At 41.0% G+C, this 16,974-nt stretch overlaps 1 pseudogene; it reads right to left on the reverse strand.

The window, feature by feature from the left end:
* Positions 1-3,374: 3,374 nt before the first annotated feature.
* LOC132688233 (ubiquitin-ribosomal protein eS31 fusion protein pseudogene) lies at positions 3,375-6,233 on the reverse strand (annotated as a pseudogene).
* Between the last annotated feature and the right edge of the window lie 10,741 nt (positions 6,234-16,974).

A 16,974-nucleotide genomic window follows, 5' to 3' on the forward strand; every position in this document is an offset into this window, starting at 1 on the left:
CTTGAGGGGAAAAAACAAGTACATGAGTTCACATTCAGTTCTCTTAATTTAATTTTTTCTTGGAAACATTTCCCTTCATACTTTGACTGCCTTACTAGCTATGATATCCAGTTTTTGTCTCTTCAGTCCTGTGACTCTACCCCAGTCTCTGAGGTTAATTTTCTCTCAACTTCTCAGTCTGTTGTTAGCACTCAGCAAGTGCCTACAGGGGAAAATGATGGACTTCCTACTGTGTGTTTTTCTTTTCTCTGGGAATCTTTTTGTCTCTATATTTCATACCTATATCATGTCATTTAAAAATTATTTACTAATAAAATTAAATTTTAATGTTATTTTAAGTACAATTATTTTTAAATTTTGTTCTAAAATATCGTTTTAAAAGCTTTAAACTTTAACCAGAAAATTTAGTGCATTTATATATATTGAAATTATTGATATAGTTGGATCTTTTTCTGTTTTCTGATTTTGTGTTTCTTTGGTCATTTTCTTTTATCAATATTTTTGTAGTTTGAATTGAATATGTATTTTTTATTTTTGCTTTTCTCATCCCATTTTGTGACATTACTCGTTTCGATGTCATGCCTTTTTTCTTTCACTGGTACCCTTGAAATATGGCAAGTGTATTCAGCCTTAAAAAAATCTGAAATTTATTAATATGTCATGTTCTCCTGACTTTTGTACTGTTAATTCTGTTGTTAGTATTTTAACAATGTTAAAAAACTTGCACATCATAATTGTGATAATTATTATTTTATTCAAAACATATTTGTTTACACATTTCTTTGTTCACTATTCTTTTCATACCTCAGACTTCCTCTAAAGTGCATCTTTTAGAAATTCCTTCAGGGAAAGTCTACTGAAGAGTAAATACAATCAGCTTTTATTTATCTGAAAATTATTCTATTTCATCTTGATTCTTGAAAGAGACTTTTGCCATGCGCCTTTATCAGATAGACTAGGTTGCACTTTGAGATCAAGCAACCCTCAAATCTGTGTGGCTTAAAAGCACAAAGGTTTAGGGGCACCTGAGTGGCTCAGTCAGTTTAGCATCTGACTCTTGATTTCGGCTCAGGTCACGATCTCACTCCTGCTCTTTCTCTCTAAATAAATAAATAAGCATTAAAAAAAAATCCAACAAAAGTTTACTTTCTACTCCTGGGTCACATCCATGTGGTTTAGCAAGAGGGCTCCGACTCAGCAAAGGCACCCAGGGACCAGCCCCCAAAACCAGTCTCCACCTTTGGAATGTTGACGGCTTTGCCAGAGGTAAAGATAAATGTAGCAAAATATGCAACAAGCTTCTAATGCTTCTGCTCATAACTGGACCAAACCAGTAATACGTCCATACTTAAATTCATTAGGTCTGGAAGTGCAACCTTGTCATGTGTCCTAAGGGGGAGAGAGAGCTGGAATGTTTCTTTCCAGAATCATCTCTGTGACAGTCTTTGAATTTCCTATATCTCTTCAGCTTCTCTTGCATTCAGCCATTTATTATCTTCTGTATTCAGAGTCCTCAGCTACTTTTTTATTGTGCAAGAATGTTAGTTCAAATCTTAGGGTGTTTTGTCTCTTCAGCAATAGAAGATTTGGTAGGTAGCCTAGAGTCTGTTTACCCATAATCAAATGCTTGTGTCGTTAAAATATTGTAGGGTTAGCCTCTGGTCCATTATTGGGAAAGGGGGCGGGTGGATTTATACTATGATTTTACTCTGTGATATTGTATGAATGTTGATTTGAACCTTAACTGCTCGCTTGTGCTTGTGTATAAAGACCACGAGGCTGAAGATTCATGCTTCCCAGATAAGTTTCATTGAATGATTTAATCACCACCATCTAAACTTGGGCCAATTTTCATTCCTTATGTACTGGTGATAATTTTAACATGCCAGTCATTATAGGCTGATTCATCAAAACAGATTCTTTGGTTTCACCAAGCAGCATGCTTTTTAGAAATCTTTATCAATCTGATCTGGTTAAAATAAAGTGTGATGCCCTGACCTATTTTTGTTTCTCAGTCTGAACTCGTTCTGCTGTTATTTGTACCTTCTTACCTGTAAATTCTCAAACATAAATAATATAAATCCATCATCAGATTTAATGACAATGTGCACATATAACAATTTTTTTGCAGTAAAAGTAATCCTTTAATTTGAAAAGCATTAGCATCTTGTAAGTTATATATATATATATATATATATATATATATATATATTCACTCATACCTTCTCCCTGAGTTGTTTCTTTATTGAAATTTAGTCTTCAGTGTTGCGTATCACTTATTATTAAGTTATGTCACCCCCTAAAGCCTTGACATTTGTGCTGAAACACTTTGTAATTTCAGTGGAAATAACCGAATGAGTAATCATGAACTACCTATGGTCTAGAGTTACTGCTTTTCTCCTTGCTGCTTATCCAATCCAAGAGAACTTCAAGCTTCCTTCTCTCCAATTTAAGAAAGCCCTCTCTCTTGAAGTTGTGGAGTAACAGAAAATATATTGAGCTAAAACTCAAAAGAGCAGGGTGATTGTAAAACTCTGTCTGAGGAATCCTCGAAGGTCACTGGGGACGTAGCTCATAAAAGGATATGGTGGGTCGAGCTTACGCCCTCAAATTCTCAACTCGAAGTCCTTTATTGGTTTCACACATGATTTAGTGGTTCAGCCTCAGGAATAATTCTCATTTTTTTCCCATCTATTTGAAATATTTTTTCTTGAATTTATTCATGCCTTTAATAGCTGATTTTGTAAAATAAAAACCATTATCAATAAGTTAGGTTGACTGAGCAGTCTCAGTATGCTAGGATTTGTTAAATCGCACTTATGTGGCTGTGGCTTAAAGGAAGAGTAGCTACAATTATGCGTGGTGATCAATGTAAAATGTCAGAGTGGAGCTCCATTTCCTCTTTGAGGGCAAACATATTGGATACGGGATGAACTGTAGACACCAAGTATTGCCCTGCATCTCTATTTACCATAGCAATGAACCACCATGGTTTATGATGTGGTGTAGTGAGTGCTGGTGCTTGGCTTTGTTTCCATGTGTTTGCTCATATTCTCCTTTCTTCCTGTTCTTTAGTAAGACTTGAGTGCTGGTATCCATCAGAAATGCATTTTTAAGGAGTCCCTTACCGTCCTGGGGTCACCTCATGGTGATGTGCTCACCAGGGACTCCATATCCATAGTTGCCTTCAGGTAAAGACTTTCCTCCTTGCTGCTGGCTTGGGTTCTTAGCCCCTTTTCTCACCATTTCTCTTGAAGGTCCCGGCCCAATATTCACACATTGGCTCTTCTGTAAGATCAGGCAGATCTTCATGATCTTATCCTGTCCTCTCTGATGTTCTTGTTTGGTTTACGTTTTTACTGAGCCATACACAGTTACCTGTCCTCCGGTTTGGTGAAGCAGTAGGTCAGACGTTTGCCACAGTAATGTCTGTCTAAGGGTCTGGCCATTAAACTCCACATTCATTTGAAGACCACTCCCAACAGACATGATTAATTTTGCCATTCTTAGAGTACTTCAGGACAGCCCCTTAACCTTTCTTCTTGAATGTTCATCTTCTTGGGGAGTGCAGTAAGATTTCTTCCTTTTCTGGGGCACCTGGGTGGCACAGTTGATTAAGTGTCGGAGTCTCGATTTCAGCTCAGGTCATGATCTCACAGTCTGAGAGATTGAGCCCCGCCTCAGGCTCTGCACTGATAGCGTGGAGCCTACTTGGCATTCCCTCTCTCCCTCTCTCTCTGCCCCTCCCAGCTTGCATGGGCTCTCTCTCTCTCTCTCTCTCTGTCAAAAATAATAAACTTTAAAATAAAATAAAATAAAATAAGATAAGATAAGATTTCTTCCTTTTCTTAGCTTCATCACAGAGTCTCAACACGGGATGAGTGGAGGGCTTCTCTGGAATGCCGTAGACAGACCAAGTACCACGAACTCCCAGTTGCTTGCCAGCAAAGATCACTCTTTGCTGATGAGCAGAAATTCCTTCCTTACCCTGGAGCTTGGCCTTTACACATTTTTTGTTGCATCTGATGTTTCAGCCTCAAGGATAGAGGTCTTCCCCTGAGGGATTTTAGGAAAGCTTGCATGTCGGAGGTGGTTCCAGGGCAGATGGTGGGTTGGGAAAGTTTCTCCTTGATTTTTAAGATCCATAGAGCAAAATTCAGTGTCAATGAGAGAATTCCATACAAAAAAAATAAATGGCAAAATAAATACCTTGGTGAGGTTATTTGCAACCCTAAACGGTTTGAGGCATGTAGGTTCCTTTGATGCATGAACATGTACCAGGGTTCCAGCCAAATGTCTGGCCTGAGCAGGAGTCCAACACGGGATCTGAAGTCTCACATTCTCCTTTGATTTGTCCTTACTGTGACAATCCACAAGAGAGGTTTGAACTGGTGTCATGGTGTTAGACAAATACACATTCAAAATTCTGATATTGCCAAAGATTGGTCTGTGACTCTGGGCAAGTGATTAACCCTTGCTTGGCAATTTTGCATTTCTACCATGGGCGATAATTACAGGATTATTGGGAGAAGTAAATGGGTAAAATATGTCTAATATAGTGGTTGGCCTAATGCAAACCTGGGATGATTATTAATTATTGACTTAAAATGTTTCCCTCAAAGTCTCCCCAAACCCGTGTCGTTCTCCTTTATATTTGGTCCTGCCATAACTAACAAAGCATTATTTAGAAAGTAAACTTGGTTCTCCATATTTAATGGAGCCCCACATCTTTATCTCCCGATGGTGACGAAGACATTTAGAATAATTGATACTTAGAGAAACATTTCCTGTGTTCATCTTCTCCCCACATTAACTTTCATGCATGTTTCTGGCAAATGTTGTTTTTGAACACATAGGTTTAAATTTTCTCCAATTTGGGGGCGCCTGGGTGGCTCAGTCAGTTGAGCATCCGACTTCGGCTCAGGTCACGATCTCGTGGTCTGTGAGTTCGAGCCCTGTGTCGGGCTCTGTGCTGACAGCTCAGAGCCTGGAGCCTGTTTCAGATTCTGTGTCTCCCTCTCTCTGACCCTCTCCCGTTCATGCTCTGTCTCTCTCTGTCTCAAAAATAAAGAAATGTTAAAAATTTTTTTTTTTAATTTTCTCCAGTTTGTACCATCCATTATAAAAGCTCTAGGTCTTTGAAAATTAGGAGAAAAACTGTAGAAACTTTTACAAACTTCAAATTTCCCATATCATTAAATGTGTTTGGCATGTAGAAAAGGTGGATAATTGACTGTAAAATATTAAAATGTTCAACGTAATGACCTGCACAAAAAGTTGGCTGAATTGTTGGAACAGTAGCTAAGTTAATTAATTCTAGAGTACATTGTCAGCTCTACAGAAGGCTTCAGATCAAGAGACATAAATTAGTTTGCTATGATGAATAAGGTTCTTCTGCATATCAAAGGAATTAAGGCTGATTAGATTAGCATTTCTAAGGGTTATCCAAATTTGATACATTATATAAATCAACATAATAAAACTGGCAAGAAAAAGAATCAGAAATAGGTGGAGGAACGTAGAAAGCAGAGGATTATCATTCTTCTAGTCTGTGCTGTGCTTTAAAAGTAGCACCTTGGATTTCATCGTTTTTGTTCCAATTATCGCGAATGCTGATATTTTATAAATGTGGGGGCAAGGTCTTATTTTCTCCGAATATTATATTTTTCATCAAAAGCCCACATTTGATATCCTCAGAGATAGGCTCACATGCCTGCCACCAATTTTTATGTGACGAAGGGCTTGGATTAGTACAGATTTGGGTCTATATTCACTTGCATAAATAGCGTTCCATGAGGTAAATAGGTGATTTTAAAAATGGAAGTTAGGAAAATATAAATCTAAGAGTAGGATCTTTACTTACCAGGGGTTGTTATTTTCACGCCGGGAACTGCCCGGTTTCGCCAAATTTAACGAGGAAGGTATTATTGGAACTGCTCGACTCCCGAGAGGACCAGGGCCAGCACCCGACGGCCTGAGGATAAACTTGGCTCACCACCTGCGTTTGCACATAAAGTTTTATTGGAAGGCGGCAATGCCTGCTCATTTCGGCATGGTGCCTGGCTGTGTTCCTACTTGATCGCAGCGTCGCGTGCTTGCAGTGGAGACCGTATGTCCTGCAAAGCCTAGAACACTGATTAATTGATGCTGACCAAACCCTCGTTGTAGCTCACCAGACTGCTCTCGGCTCTCAGAACGGACCGTCGATTTGGAAGCAGGCACGAGTTGCTCATGCAGTTATCTCTGCTTAAACTCTTTTCTCGAGTTCTCCTTGATAATCTGTCCTCCATTCCCAAGCATGAATGTCTGACAGGTGGTCTTTGTCACTCCGAAGCACGGAGACTCCCCGCCTCCTTGGTGCTGGAGTCACACTTTGACCGGGCTTCACACAAAAACACGTTGGTTGTGCTCCTGCCTGTTTCCTTATTCGTCCTTCGAGCAGGAGACTTGGTGTAATTCATGTTTCTGTCTCCTAGAAACAAACTGACAAAATCTTGTCTATGTTTAGCAGAAAGCCTAGAAAACAGAAGGTGCTCAGAGATTTTTGTTTTAGAAAATGGAAGGAAGAAGGAGGGAAGGAAGGAGAAAACAGTGGAGGGAGAGAGAGAGGAAGGATGGAAGAAACAAAAGATTTGAGGTAAATGATTGAAATAATTTACTGACACAGGCTAGAGAATGTTGTTCCAATAGAATGAGCCGGAGTCCTATTACCTAGGGCATCAGCGTTCAAGTTGGGGTGTTCACAATTACATATTGAGAAAAATAGCAAGAAATACATGTACATATGAAAAAAGCCATACCTATAGTACTTACAATATAATGTATATTAAAATATATATATTTTAAGTATATAAAGTATAAGTATATATATAATATATATATAATATATATATAAGTATATATATAATATATATAATATATTACTTATATATAATATATACTTATATTATATATTATATATAATATATTATACGTATATTGGATAGAGAGAGCAGGGAGGGGCAGAGAGAGAGGGAGACAAAGGATCCGATGCGGGGCTCCAACTCACAAACTGCAACATCATGACCTGAGCTGAAGTCGGACCCTTAACTGACTGAGCCACCCAGGCACCCCACCTTTTTCTTTTCTTTGTGTGTGTGTGTGTGTGTGTGTGTGTGTGTAATCGCGTCTACAGCAGAGAAGACAAATTCGGGGCGGTGTTATAAAATGATCTTGTAGTTGCTCTCCCTCATGGAATTTACAGGTGACCAACTGCCAAATGAACAACTGGCTTTTCATTCATTGTCACAAGATAAATTTCCAAAAAAAGCTTTTTTATTCAGGGCCTGAATTTAATTTAATAATTAAAGAGTAATTATAGCTCTCAAAAATAATTTTGTTTCCTATTATGACTGCTAGCATTCAAAGCAATTCTACAAAGAGTAAAATATCATATAACTTAATATCTATTATTATGCTTTGGAATCATATTTTTAACTCGTAAACATTTCCTGGCTCAAAAGAGATAATAATTTTACTAAGTTTTATATACTATTACATACACTCTTTAATATATATATATGACCTGCCACTCTGTTTTCCTATTTCATTACTCATCCGAACATTTTCAGTGATTGTTTTCTATTGGAAAATTGGCAGCTTTGACTATAGGGAATAAATACTTGGCTCCTCAATAACATACGTATAAAAAAATGCATATATACACATATATATAGAGAGAGATTTTAATGTAGAAAGCAAGCAGGGATTTTCACTATAGTTACATCTAAACTGTCTATTTAAACTTTCTCATGCATGTTTTTTAACGTACACACAACATAAATCACTCTTTTGGGTACACGGTGCTCGTTCTGGCCAATGCATGTAGTCACGTGACCAGAACCACACTCAAGGTACAGAACGGGTCTGTCAACACCCCAATTTTCTTGGTGTCTTCCTTTTCACCTCCAACAGTTGTCGACATGCATGTTTTCGTGCAGCTAATGTTGCTTTTCCAGAATGTCCTATCAGCGGAATCCTAGATTATTCAGCCTTTTGAGTTCAGCTTCCTTCACTTAGCGGGACTCCTGTGAGAGTCGGCCGTGGCACTGCGTGTGCCGACAATTTGCCGAGCAGCGGGCCACGGACAAATGTGCCCCTGTGGCTCATCTACTGGGGGGATGAAGGACGATCAGGTTGTTTCGAGCTCTTGGAAATTAGAAATAAAGCTGCAATAAACACCCACGTACAGACTTTCGCACAAGTATCCACGACTCTCTGGTTTGCCTTTCCTGCTTTTTAAGAGTGTCTTCATAGAACGAATTTAAAAATTGTGATGACATTCAATTTATACTTTTTTAAAAAATGAACTTAAGAATTGTACTTTGGGTATTGAACCTTCAAACTCCTTGCCTAATCCAACGACACAAATATATTCTCATGTTCCTTCTGTAGTTTGACATTTTATATGAATTTCTGTAGCTGGACATTTTATATCAGGTGTCTGATACCTTTTGAGCCTATTTTTGTCTTTTACTTACTTGCCTTCACGCTTTTGTCCAAAATCAATGGAACACAGGCGTGGAGCTATTTCTTGGCTTTCTGTTCACACAAGGCCAGATTGCTGATCCCTCCGGTCACTACGGTGTGTGGTGCTGTGCCCTGCGGTAATGAAAACCTGTAACAGAAATTGGTGAGAATATACTTACCGAAAGTTGTGTGAGACCTTTCCAGGGAAAAATTGTCAAACTCACTGTTATCAAGATAAGGATTTTCACCAAACCTATATACAGTCCAATGCTATGCCAATCAAAATATGAGCACGTTATTTTTGGCACTTGAAAATAACATTTTAATATTTATGTGGGAGGTCAAAGTGTGAAGCTAGCCATGTTGATTTTAGAGTGAAAGGGGATAGTTCACTTTCATTCTGTTGGTGAGAGTATAAATTGAGGGAATATGTCTAGAAACTCCAAGTCTAATGAGCATTTAGTTTAACCAAAAACTAAGTTTTGAAATATAGCATTCCATTAACACATACACATACTATTGCATAAAAACAATTCCTTATAGATTTTTAAGACAATAATATATAATATAATATAATATAATTATATATTATTACACACAATATATGTAGTTTATATTGTGTATGTTATATATTATTTTAAGACAATAATATATTTTAAGACAATATATTAAAAACAATTATTTAAGACAATATATATGATTGTGTCTAAATATACAGTTTAGTTTTGTGTAAATATACAGTTTGTTGAACAAAACAGGTTGAAACTACCTGAGAGCACTTATAATGCGGATTCTTTTCAATAAACGTATTGGAAAAGTTTTTGGAGATTTGTGACAATTTGAAAAGACTCACAGGCAAACCACATACCCTACTGAAAAAACTTTAAAAATTTAGATATTATTGTAAGAATACAGCATGTAATACATATAGCATACAAAATATGTGTTACTGACTGTTTATATTATCGGTAAGGCTTCCGGTCAACAGTAGGTTATGAGTAGTTAGTGTTGGGGGAGGCAAAAGTTATACACAGATTTTTGACTGTGGGTAACGTTGGGGCTTCTAAAGCCCACATTATGCAAGGGTCAGCTCTGTGTGTGTGTGTGTGTGTGTGTGCGCGCGCGTGCGTGCGTGTGTGTGTGTGTGATGCCCTTTCCTTGTGGTATTAAAGGAATTATTTAGCGTTCCCACAAAAAGAGATATCATCCGTCATCACCCATTACTGACCTGGAATAGTGTCCATAGTCTATTTTATGTGAAAAAAAAAGAGTGAAAATGGTATGTGTATTACAATACAAAAATGGATTTTTTTTTTTTCAAAAAGATGAGGAAATTTTATTTATCGACCGTCTCCTGGGGGAGAGTTTCAGGTATATTTGGGAAAACAATGATTTAGAGGGGTGTCGGTCGAATCACCAGAGCCATACTCATGTAGCAAGTGCTTGTTTTCTAAAGACAACAGAGATAACTAAAACACGGTGTTTAGTTCATCAGGATGGGTTTGGACATGTAAATTATGGGCTATTAGCTGAGGGAGAACCCAACTGTTTTGCATAACAAAATGGTGAGATATCTGAGCCATATTTGGGAAGAAGAGGCTGGATATTGGCGAAGGAAGGCGAAGAAGAAGAAAATGTAGGGAGCCGTGTGATCAAGGGTGATCTTGTACTTGAGGGAGAAAAATTGTAATGGAGATTTTAATGTTTTTTTGTTGTTGTGGGATGTGCAATATGAACAATGTCCGTCGCCTCCCCGGCGGAATCTGCGATACGTCGTGTGTAGCTCACCGCTGATTCTCTGCTGTGAAGAGTTTATCTTGGAAGAGCATGAGAGGGAAGAACGTGCTGAATTGTGTACCCAGGACAGACACGGCCACAGAGACTGAAGTGAGAGGAAAGGACACAAGTGATGTGTTTGTTACCTGGGTGAAAATTAAAGGGAAATGGGTGGCAGAGCTCCCTGCGAAATACACAAATCTGTCAACGGGGATTGGTTTGTTACTTTCTGTTTCTTCTTTTCACGTTATATACCGCCTCATTTCTAATAACAAACATGTGTTTCTAGGTAGAAAATGTATTATTTTCATTGCAAAATATGTGTGCTAATTGGGTGGTTTGATGTCTGCTCATTTAGGCTTTAATCAATGCCGAATGAGTGTGGGTAACATGGCGGGCTTTCTGTATCTCTTGGTTTTACACTTTTACTGCCTCAAAAACTCCCATAAGCCTGTCCCAGGTTTCCTTAGGACTGTGCAGGAGCACGGGGTCCTCCTTGCTCAGCCCTCCGTCCTTCCTTTCTCTGGACATGCGTCACGACACAAAGGGGTCCCCGCCTTCTCCTGCCCCTACGTCCTTCAGAGAGGTTTTCCCCACTGATCTACACTTGTCTGGGTGTCTGCATCTCCGAGGACCCAAGTGACCCTTGTGGCGACAGGAAAGCAATTTACACAAGTCTGACCCTTCTGCGCACCTTGCCCGTGTCTCTGGTGGTGTCTGTCAGGTCACGAAACGTCACGCGGTAATTCAATCCCACCTGGTGCTCAAGCCAGAAAATACTAACTAGAAATAATCGAGCGTGAACCATCTTGAACCAAAACTCGCCTAGAATTCAAAGTATGTAGCTTTTGCTTTCGGCGCTGCTCCCCTTCTCCATGCACAGCATCCTTAGTTAGAATCTCACTGAATCTCCAGGAACCTCGCTATCGGTTGCCCTGTAATACGATTGCCTGTGTCTGAGTTGCCTCATAGGGTCTCCCATCAAAATTTTGAATGAAGCACACAACCAAATATATTCATAAATATCCTGTATGTACCACTCTAATCTGGCAGGTATCGGCCCAAGATTTTCTTATGATATAACGGAAAATAGGTACTTAGTTTTATTTATGTAGTCCTAGCAACAAATGTCAGTCTCACATAATATTTATCCACAGAAAATGCTGGGAGAAAGAGGTAAAAATATTAAGATTATTGGGTGATACACTGGTCTTTATTTATTTACAATATATTAAGTTTATTTATTTATTTTTGAGAGAGACAGAGAGAGAGAGAGAGAGACAGACCGAGTGGAGGATGGGCAGAGAGAGAGGAAGAGAGAGAATCCCAAGCAGGGGCTCAAACTCATGAACTTTGAGATCATGACCTGAGCTGAAACCCAAGAGTTGGACGCTTAACCGACTGAGCCATCCAGGCGCCCCGATCCATAATTTTTAAAAGAAATTACATAAATTTTATATATTTGGCATACATATCAGTCAGAGACCATTCAAGAGAGAGAGAACACACCAGTGATTTAAACAAAGCATACAGAATTGTTAACCTGATATTTCAGAACCGGAATAGCAAAAGGAAAGTGCGAAGGCATCACGCAAGTAGGAACTGTACAAAGCAGCTCCCAAGAGTTCTGGAAACCAAGGAAAGAGATTATAACTTTGAAAACACAGATGCTTGCAGTGGGGTGGGCGGCCGGCCTGTGTGGCTAGAGCAGAGCTCTGCATAGAAAGAGCTGTGCGCTCAGTGTGAGTACTTCTGGAGCTCAGAGGGATCCCAGAGTTGCAACCTTGACCTCTGATCAAGGAATCATTGCTGGTGTACCTTCAGGGTGTGCAGAAATGGGAAGGAGACATCCTGTACCCCTCCTCATGCCATGCCGCTCCCTCTGGTGCTCCCTATGGGCTGCACCAAGGATAGAACTGGAGGCTTAGAGGAGAAATGTGGCTGTCTGAGCCCAACTCCAAATCCCAAAACAGAGAAGAATAGGTTTGAAGCTTAGGACCATAACATAATACTTGGCAGAGAATATGTCACTTCAATTGAAAAATAAGTGCCCTCCCCCCACTTTATTAAAATCAACAGACCATTGAATTCTTGGATGGGAGTCTGCATGCAGTGGAAGATCATTGACAGAAGTCCAAGGTTAGTTGGCCACTAACAAGCTAATTAGAACAAGCAAAATGTGATGTAAAATCTCCTCACGCCATGCCTGGTTTATTTAAAAAAAAAAAAAAAAGAAAGAAGCAACTCAATAGACCTTTGTGGAGTAGGAAATCATTGTGAGATCTAAATTTTAAGACTGAAGTTGAGAAACAGAGCAGAATTTGCTAGTAGCTTTTCCATTTTCAGGGATCAGCTATTTTCTGTTTAAAGCAGAAGTGGCTTTGGGTGAATGTGTCCGTGATCTGATCGGTGTGTCAGTGAATTAATACGCAAACGCACAAGATAACGATCATTGGACTTGCCCAGTCGCATCCATCAAGGTCCAGGCAGGAATTGGATTCCCCGGGATCATTCACATGGAGAGACTTTATTGAAGGGACCGGACAGGGTTATGGACATAAACGAGGGAGCAAGCACGGGTCAGAGAACCCAGAGATGAGCTACTGTGGGAAGCCACTGCCATCGTGGGTGCTGTAGCACTGCAGCCAGGAGGAAGAAGGAGAAATCTCCAAAGTCCCTTCCAACCCAGACATGCTCTGCCCGTGTTCACGTGGGCTGACCTTGACCACTGGACATCTGGTAAGGCAGCCTGGGCTATGCAGATCACAGCAGTGGCCTTTCCGTGTGACGACCAAGGCAAGCCCACGGACAGAGATTAATTTAGAACAAGAGTGATTGGCAAACAGCCTCAGACAGTTTTCCGGCCCACCGTGATAGCATAACTTGTGCGTGAGTAGATTTCTGGGCACAGGTTGTGACCAGTTCACAAGATAAGAACTGGTTTGGATGGCTGAGAGGTTTAATGCTCTGCTAACAGTTAGGATTTCATAGAATTCTTACCAAAGAAATATTGTATTACCAGTGATAAAATTGTCTATTCATTTAAAAAGAAATTTTTTTTTATGTTTATTTATTTCTGAGAGAGAGAGACAGAGTGTGAGCGGGGTAGGTGCAGACAGAGAGAGGGAGACACAGAATCCCAAGCAGGCTCCAGGCTCTGAGCTGTCAGCACGGAGTCCGACGTGAGCCTCGAACCCACGAACCGTGAGATCATGACCTGAGCCGAAGTCGGAAGCTCAAGCGACCGAGCCACCCGGGCGCCTTCCATTCATTTTTATTGAATTGCAAGTTGCCTATCACAAATTTGACACATTTCCTGTGAATGGAAACCACCTCCTCCCACAATGGGGGGCCCCAAAACAGGATCTTTGAATCTGCCAACAGTGAGTGGTTTAATTGCCAGACGTAAAGGACAATTTGTGGCAAATACAAGCCAAAGGAATAGAAACAAAATGCCAATACAAATATTTTCCTCATATTTAATACAGAGTATTATTTAAAAATGTGTTTGAGGCACGGTCTGAGAAGGACTTTTTAAGATAAATTTCTAGTTAGCAAGTGCAATTGTGACAGCCTTTCTGAATCTCTATCTTCTAGGGACAGGTAAAGATGGCCATTTCCTTGTGCTTTACTCTGGCCAGTAAATGGTGAATGGCAGTGGGGACACCTGAAGACTCTCCTCCGACTGTCATAGTGAGCGCAAGTCTGCAGACGGGCCACTGTGCCGGCTCAGGTCCTTATGAGAATAATCCAAAACAGAACCCCAGGGAATCAGAATCAAAGTAGATGTGTTGTTTGATGTGAGTTTGCTTCACTGCATCGTGGTTCAGCTTGTGCTGTTTGGTACAAAGGCAGCTAGCTGACACTTCGAAAGCCTGGCACCAACGAAGGACATGGTAGTAATGACATAGTCAAGCTCTTCACGATAGAAGCTTCACGACTTGAGAAAATGGCGTCCACCTTCAAGCCTTCTCTTTGCATCACATTTCATAGGACGAAAAGCTGAGGCATGAGAGAGTGTTGATAATGCAAGTTGTTTGTGTGTACAGAGCTCTGTCGGTGTGGTGTGGGGGGATACGCTGCGGTCTGCACTGAACTCAACTTGTAGCTCTGTGGTTGACGGGCAAGCCATGGGCTCCAGGATTTATACAAAGGGTGAATTTGGCAAACATTACATGTCAGGAGAGAACATTTTTGACTCCTCATAATGTAAGTACTCTCTGTAACTTTTTACAAGTGTATTTATTTATTTTGAGAGACAGAGAGAAAGAGAGAGAGAGAGAGAGAGCGGGGGTGGAGCAGAGAGAGAGAGGGAGGGAGAGAATCCCGACCAGATTCCACGCTAGTAGATGTGGGGCTCGAACCCGTGAACGGTGAGACCAAGATCTGAGCCGAGACCAAGAGTCGGACGCTTAACTGATTGAGCCACCCAGGTGCCCCAACTATCTGTAACTTTCGAAGTTAGCTCAAAGACATTTCCGTTTCCGTAAGTTTAGATTCCTAATCAACCTAAAAAAAAGGTTTTGATAAGAGAGCAGAAGATCACTGTACTAGGTGACATGTTCTTCTGAATGAAGGAGAGTAAGGAATGAAAATTATTTACCAATGTCTCTCACTTTCCTCCTTTCATTCGTCCCAAGTTGTACGTGGATCTGGCTACCCGGCTGGAGACTACCACCTTCCAATCTGTGCCTGGGTCTGGAACAATATATGCAACATCAGAATTATGTCTTTAAAGGGGTGAATATGAATTCCCTTGGCCTTTTCTGCATTCCTGCTGGTTTAGATGCAAAATGGAAAAAAAAAAAAAAAGAAACAAATGACAAAACATAATGGGAGTTGAGCTGGAATATTCAGTCTAAAAATGGAGCCAAGTAAACTTCTATGCAGTTTTTGTCAATGTAATTTGGAGACTCTTTTTCATAGAGGCTTAGATTGTGCTTCTATTAGACTCATCAAAGCAAACACTATAAGGAAAAAATTCATGCCTATTATTGGTTGTGGCCACTGTTGATTTTATTATTATCATCATTATATTATCAGTAGTAGTAAACCTCAGGCCCAGAGGATTGAGTTAATCATTCTCCTCAGTTCACGGTCCTTTGTCATTATTGATCGACTTGTTTTATTTCCTACCTTGCCGTTTGTGTTATCGGGGGCTATTTATTTCCTGTCTCTGTGCGTCCATATTCTCCTTTGTAAAATGAAGATAATAATAGTTCCAATCTCTTAGTGCTGTTCTGAGGATTAAAAAAGTTAATTTGTGCAAAGCACTGTATCCAACATAGAGTCGTTGCTGACTATCGTTTTTATTGGTTATTACTATCTGTTTCTTTGTGTTCTCACTCCTCAAGCCCACTTCCTGGGCTCCCATAGGCAATCTTTCTAACACGGTAATGCGTATCCTTTCGTTCACATCTATTCTTGCAAAGTCTGCATCATCGGTTTACACGCATTATTTTATTTTATTTTTTTAACTTTAATAATTTCTGTTTATATATTTAACTACATCTGTTGTGCACATTATTTAGGTGCTTGAAATTTTAGATAAAAACAAAACCACAAAACAAGACCCAAGATTTGTAGGCGATCACAAGTACAATCAAAGCGACTCAGTGTTTCTGGAACGTACGTGATAATACGTGCATTATTTTGAATTTGTGTACATGTCATTGTGCTGCAGAAATCGGCAGCAAAGTCGTAAGATCCACTCACATCGCTACGAGCACGTCTGGCGTGTTTTTCTGAGCTGGTGCCTACGACTGCGTGGTCTGTACCCACGTTTGTCTCCTACCCGGCTCCCCCAGCGACAGAGGCCCAGCCTGTCCCCGGTTCCTTCCGCCACAACCAACAGCGTCACACATATCTGTGAAAAGGTCCATTTTGGATCTGTTGGAGAATTTAGTTCCACGCATAAGCAGGAAGGGCTCTTTGCAGTGACAGGCTGTGCTTCTGCCCAGGTTGACCAGGTACCACGAGATCGCTGGTGGGAATGTCCCTGCAGTGAGTGCTCCCACCAGCGGTGGCCCCTCCGTCCCCTCATGCCACAAACACTTTGCACTACCCCGCTCTTGAGTCGCTGATACTCCAGTGGTGCTCCTGCTGGGAAGGAGAAAGCCACAGAACATCCCTTGCGCCAAACCAGGAGACAAAGCCAGATTAGTCACAGAACCCCAGCACTTTGTTTGAACCCTTTAGAAAACTGAGGTCACAAGGCACACGAAGGCGCTGCGTCGCAAGAGTGTCAAGGCTTCCGAGGAGGAAATGGACCCGCCACCTGTCCCTTCCACAGCCGGCGGTGGGAGAGACAGGGAGGTAGCCGCGGATGAAGTGCGTGCATGAGGACAGCCGTGGGACACGTCAGTGCTCGTCGTCAATGCATCGGGTCTCAGTTCCAAGTCTGCCCTCTGTCCCTGCTCTGGGAGGTGGGTCTGGACCCTGTGACTATTGTCCTCTGCACACCCGCACCGCGCGGGGCTCTGCCAGGACAGGGCGACGGAGGGACATTGGGCAGAAGGGACTTTCTCTTCCCGGAGCCCAAGTGCTCTCTTGCAAGGCTCCTGCGGCACCCCGCCGGGGCTCTGCTGCGTGCCACGGCCCTGTGGCAGCACCCGCGGTCAGCACGTTCCTCCAGCATCCTCTGGGTCACTTTGCACTGGGCTTCCGGGCTTGGCCCTCTCTGCGCACGGC

The sequence above is a fragment of the Panthera onca genome, chromosome A3 (genome assembly GCF_046562875.1).
Source record: "Panthera onca isolate mPanOnc1 chromosome A3, mPanOnc1 haplotype 2, whole genome shotgun sequence".
NCBI classification, from domain to species: domain Eukaryota; kingdom Metazoa; phylum Chordata; class Mammalia; order Carnivora; family Felidae; genus Panthera; species Panthera onca.